We start from the raw sequence: 6,318 nt of genomic DNA, 5'->3' as shown, positions 1-6,318 counted from the left end.
TTCCATTCTTCGGCTTCACGAGACACAATCCCGGCCCGCACTCAGAAACTGCTGGCAGATCCAACATCACCTACATCAAGATGAGGCACTGGGAGGAATGGCTCCCAGATGAAATGATGACATTTAGACATTCATAGAGACTGTGGCATTCTCCTGCCTACAACAGAACTTTCAGAAAAGGCCCAGGTTGAGGAAGGAGGGAGGGAGGGAGAGAGAGAGAGCGCGAGAGAGAGATTTGTAACACAGACTTTGTGCTGTTTGGGGAGGTGACACATGGGATGACTGTAGAAAAGAGAATAGTAAAGGGAGCAGTGTGGTGGGATAAATGCATGGATGAGAGGGTAACTTCTCAGGAGCATAGGGAAAAGCTCCTGGGAATGTGTGATGTTTGACAATTGGAGAGGAAAGAGGGCTTTAGTAAGAGCTGTGTGCTCTGTGCAGCTGTAACCCCTGACGTAGGGCTGGAGCTGCTGTTTGGGACGGGCTTCTTCAGCAGCACCACTCAGGTGCACTGCTTCAGTGATATTATCTTAGGGAACACGGATCTCAGATCTCTACTTGGGAAAATTGACTCTTTTGTGCTATTCTGTCTTGTTTTATATCTCTTAATGGTTTGTAATGTAACTTTGGAAAATGTTAGTCTGTGTCCACTCTGCCACAGAAACACAAAGAAAAAGATTTTCTCTGAGTTGTTGTTCAGCTAAAGAGTCTGAGGGAGAAGGATTCCCTGGGGGAAAGTACAGGGACCATCAAAGTGAGAGAACAGCAAGGTGAATACAAAGCTCAGGGGTGACAGGGTTGGTTTCTTATCGCAGTTATCACTTTGCTGCTGTTAAATCCCAGTCAAGAGCTTTTCTCTGCCTTTGAGGGTTTTATCTGAGTTCTGTTTCCATTTAACAGTGGTTCTCAACTGCAGCAGGGGAGAGATCATGTGTAGTTTGGAAGAGTTCCCTGTGTGAAGCTGATATTCTGCTCTCCTGCCTCTCCCTTCACACCCAAGTAAGGAGGATTGCACCTCAAATTTCTACCAACTACAGGATAACATTGCAACTCCTGCATCAAACATTCAAGAACCTTTTAATGTGGCTCCCCAGACCATGCCTCCTAGCTGAACCCATTGCTGTGACCAGATCAGGCTCCTAGCCCTCCAGGCACCTCACACTTTTTCTCAGCCCCACTGCTTAGCATGGATGTGCTTTCACCTTCTCCTTTGTACTCGTATACCTGCCTACCAAAGTGTTCCCCATTCTTCAAGACCCCACTCAGGCCATTCTTATTTCATGGAGCCTTCCATAAATGCGCCAGCCACACTGATTGGACCTTTTTTCTGAATGAAAGTTAAGTGGAGCCAGCAGTAAGAAAAGGAGGCCATGTATGCATAGAAATAAATAGATTATTTGTATGGAAAATTGCTAGTAGCTTTCTATAGTTGAGTTAATCTAATAATATCAATGCTTTGGGCACAAATTCCCTCCCAGTGGAATGAACAATTTTCCCCCTAACATGGCTTCTGAAATCCCCTCTGTCTTCCCACAACAACTTTTGAAGTTTCTTAATGAAGGAAATGTGCAAATTGGCCACGTGGCTACCGTAAGCAACAACTGATTTATTACCGCAAACTTGAAAATGGTTGTTGGTCCCAACAACCTTGGAAAAGTCCATTTCAAAACGTTGTAGACTATGTGTATAGTAATTATACTAGACTACAGATTTTCTTTCCTTTTACTTCCATGGCATTGACGAGTATTGTTGAAAATACTGCATACCCTACGGCATCTTATTTTTGATCCCTCAATATGGTACAATATGATGCATCTTCAATACTTCACTTTATTTTATTATTATTATTTTTTTTACTTTTTAATCTACACATAGTACAGGTCATTTATTTCCCTTCTAGCCCTGGGCTCAGTACATACATGGCTTCTCTTTACCCTTTTGGGTTGACAGTTTTCTCCAGGTTTCTGCTGATGACATGTGACAGCTCGGCATAGAAGGCCGTCAGGTCCAGCTCCCCATAGGCCGCCTCATCTCGCTCATGCACTCGGTAATCCATTACATGGGTCTTCTTGGAGGCCTTGGCCACAGCCTCCCCACGTTCTGAGAAGTGCTTGGAAATAGTTGTCTAGAAGGCTTCTACTTTGGTCTTGGCTACATTCACTCTCTCAAGCACCTTCTCCTGGATTGCCACCCCAAAGTCACTTCCATCCTCAATCTTGGGGATTAGGTGCTGGATCCAGGTGATCACCAGAATGCATTTTTCTTTGAGAGGCCAGACTTCTGGCTTACCCGGGGCAAGTAGGGCCAGGACCTTCTCATTCCCAGAAAGAAAGCCGCAGTTAGGGGCTTCTTCTCCCGCTTATCTGTTTCCATCTCATCATCCTTGGGTGGGGGGTCTGGAATGGGGATGTCCAGTGGTGCCCGGAGAGAGGTCAGGTCAGCCACGTTGAGGGAGTCCTCTTGCAAGAGCTGATTCAGGTGTATGATTTTCTGTGGCAAGAATCTGTAGAGGAATTCCTCAGCCTCTGGGAAAGATTTTGCCGGAAGACATCCACCTGTTTGCGGGCTTCCCCTCTCAGGCGCACCCCACAAGGCTTGGCCATGCTGCTCCAGTTGCTAGATGTTCGGCCTCCGGGCTCACCACCTGCGCTTTTGCTTTCACTCTTCAACACTTCACTTTAGTCATTAACGCCACTGGATGCTACAGAAGTTATTTGACTTTACAATTAAATTTTGAATGGCTTACTATGTCATGATTTATTCATATATTTAAGAAATAATTATTGAGGATATCACATAATCAATACTCGGCACTCTTTTTTGGAAACACAAAGATAAACAAGTCATAGTCTCTACCATTAAGGATCCTATACTATAATAGTGGTAATAGGATATGTGCACAAATAACCATACTTTACATGTGACAAAGAATATAAAGTAAAAAGGAAAAGGTACTATAAAAAAGGCTTAGCTAAAGTTTTCAGGCTAACGAATTACCATTGTTTGGCCGGGTTATGGAAGACGTTGGACACATTCTCTTGTTTTTGATAAATCACGCTCTCACGGTTTTGTTCCTCCCTCTCTGACCATCTTTTCTCTGCCTCTGCAGTTGCATCTCTCATCCAATGTTGGAGTTCCCCAAGGCTTAGTTCAGAGCCCACTCTCTTCTCACCCTATCCTCTCCTCCTAGGCAGTCTCATCTGTGCCCAGGACTTCAGCAATTATCTATAAGCCCATGATGGAATGGTAAACTTAACCAAATTCATGGTCATCAGTTCTGACCCTCATCTTCTAATGAATGACCACCGTCCATCAAGTGCCACAAGCCAGAAACCCAGGAGTCATTCTGGCCATTTTTCTTCTTCATTCTCCATTCTGGTCTATCATCACACCCTATGAAATGCATCCTCTAAATACCTCTCCAATCTGACTCTTTTTATCTGTCTCCACAGCCAGCTCCCTAGGTCAAGATAGAACTATCACCCAGACCAATGCGGTAGACTCCTCACTGGACGCCCAGTGTGGACCCTGATCTTTTTCCAATCCTGTCTCCACACAGAAGCCAGTATCATCTTTTCAAAGTGTGAGTTTGAGCACATCACCATCACGCTCCACTTCTGGACCTTCAAGTCCTTCAGTGACTTTCCATTCCACTATCTATGTTAAAAAGCACAAAGTCTTACATAGTCATAGTCTTGTCTTTCTCTCCACCTCATCTTGAAGTACTTCCTCATCATTTTTTGTGTTGCAGCCACACTGGTTTTTCTTCAGTTCTCTGATGATGTCATGCACTTTCTGTAACAGGGTCATTGTACATGTTGTCCCTCCCCCATACTGCTTCCTAAATCTTGTTCTTTAGATTCTACCCCAGGTGTCACTTCCATATGGAAGTCTTCCCTAGATTACCATCATTTACAACCAATTCTTTGCTTTATAGCACTCGATTCATTTGTAATCATATACTTATTCATGTGATTATTTGACCATGAGCCCCATGAGAGCAGATGCCAACTGGCAGGGTGCACAAAAAATGCTTGTTGAATAAATGTTGACAAATATGCAGCATTTGGATTTGGACACACAGAGATTGGCTGGGGATGGGGGGAGCGGCGGAGAGAGGAGAGAAAAGATACCTCATCCAGGTAACAGAGGATCATTAAAGACCTAGAGACAAGAAAGTGAGTGGGATCATATATATAAGAGCAAGTTATGTTAAAAGGCTAGTCTTAGTAAATTTTGCTCAAATGATATAATCAGTATTCAAATAGTTGCATGATAGTTCACTGTTTAGAAATATATAATTTCCTCCATCATTCCCCTATTGAATATTTGGGTTGTTTCCAGTGTTTTCATTTGCATAAAGAACACTATAGTGAACTCATACATTTGTGTGCTATTTTCTATAGTTCAAGGTTTTGGGTTTTTTTTCTCCTCACTGCTTGACGCCATGAGTACAAGCAAGCTATTCAGGACTTCTTTTTGTCCACACTTGCTTAAAAAAAAACAAAACCCCATAGCTTCATAAATCCATAAATACACTAGTTGATCAGTTACTGATTGATAAGGAGTTATCATACTTAAACAGCCGTCTCATTATAAGTCTACTAAATGTTCTAGCATTTTGAAAATGTGCCAGGCTTGTTTCAAGAAGTCAATTTGAAACTACTGGGCTAAAGCAGAAGAATGTGTGGGAAGGAAAAGAAATAGCTGAGTAGGTGGAGTCAGAATGAGAGGATGAAGTAGACAAAGGGCAATGGTTAATAGTAATTAGTAAACATCAAAAGCAAATAAGGATAAGACATGCTTAATGATTGTGCTACGGGTAGGGTGGCCAAAGTGAAAGTAAAGGATCCAATCATTCTTCGTGGGCTGCTAGGTCAAGTTAACTGGAAAATATGACAACAGTTTGCTGTATGAGCTAAATTATAAAGACAAAGGTCAAAGATGAAAGCTGTGTTTAAAATTCCCATCAGTTGCATGGCCAGCAGAGGATAAGTGATCAAGTGAACCACTTTGTGTAGTTGATTAGCTTTACTTGTCAAAACCATTAACTGTGAACCTTACTTACCAATGAAGCAGTCACCTTTAGAAGCTGCTTTTCCAAAGGTGAAATCAACCCTAGGTAGCCATTTATTAATTTGAGTAATACTTCACTCTTCTCAGTTGCAAGACAGAATTCATGAAAAATGAATGAAAGTTTACTACACAGTTTATTAGTCCAATAACCCATGGTTCTGGAATATGTGAAAAGCCATGGATTCTTGTTCTAGTTTGTTTTTGTTTGTTTTGAAACATCAAGAGATCAGACTGGAGTGGTTAGGCATACCTATTTGCGCAATCTCATTTCAGAACTTCTGGAGCCATTAGAGAAATGCAACTTCTTTAGATATAATAAACAGTATGCATATTTTTAAATTATAAAAGTGTTATTTAAAGAACTGAAAGGTATAATTAATTTCAAAGCAGCAGGATCACTCCCACCATAATCAAGCTGGTTATCTGGGGTCCGTTTTTGAGTGTTTTCTCCCTGTCTTTTAAAACAGAGTTGATGTTATGTCTGCTCACTCGCGGGCCGTGAAAGGATTCACGAGTCAGATAGAAATACAGAAGATTAATTAATGTAAGACGAGGCTCGGCTGGGCAGAGTCTGCTAGAAACTACTGCAAACTACTGCACTGAGTCTTTGGTCTCAAGTTTTAAGTTTTCCTGTAGTTGGGGGTGGGGGAAGGTGCGGTAAAGCTAATTATAGCAACCTTTGCATATGTTATGTAGATTTAAGTTGGAGCCAGGCGTGGATCCTATACAGATGCAAAACCTCTCCCAAGTCACAGGGCCAGCACTGGGCCGAAGTAAATAGAACCATTGAAATTGGTCTGCATAGTAAATCTACAGCCAGCAGAATCATTAAGGCCTGGCGGAAAGGAAGCAGAGAAAGAAAAGCTTTCAAAAAGTCCCAAGCTGAATCACGCTTGTTAATTTGAATTATACCAGAGATCCAAATCTTAAGAATAAAAGATTTAGTGCCACCATTACAATCCTGTCTTAACAGTTGAGATCATATAACATGTAACATATAAGATCTAGTTTTATTCTAAAGTTATTTTAATTTATCTATCTAAGAGCAACCATATATTATGAAAACTATGACTTGAACCAAATAAATAGCCTTTAGTAAAATCAGGCGACTTGACTTCCTGTTTGTCTAAGCTCTAATTTGCCTCTCTCCTTCCTCATCTGTTTATTAAGTGTTGAGTATCCTTGACTCCTTTCTTCCAACTCTCCTCCTTGATTTTTTTTGCCTCTATTATCTACTAAATT

The 6,318-nt window shown here is 41.6% G+C and overlaps 1 pseudogene; it reads right to left on the bottom strand.

Moving 5' to 3' along the window:
- Window positions 1–1,885: 1,885 nt before the first annotated feature.
- On the bottom strand, window positions 1,886–2,603 carry LOC109454999 (proteasome activator complex subunit 2 pseudogene; annotated as a pseudogene).
- Between the last annotated feature and the right edge of the window lie 3,715 nt (window positions 2,604–6,318).

Source organism: Rhinolophus sinicus, chromosome 18 (assembly GCF_057876585.1).
Source record: "Rhinolophus sinicus isolate RSI-liver-muscle chromosome 18, RSI-T2T, whole genome shotgun sequence".
Lineage (NCBI taxonomy): Eukaryota > Metazoa > Chordata > Mammalia > Chiroptera > Rhinolophidae > Rhinolophus > Rhinolophus sinicus.
Note: the sequence above shows the minus strand (reverse complement) of the source record. Positions and strands in the feature narration are given on the sequence as shown.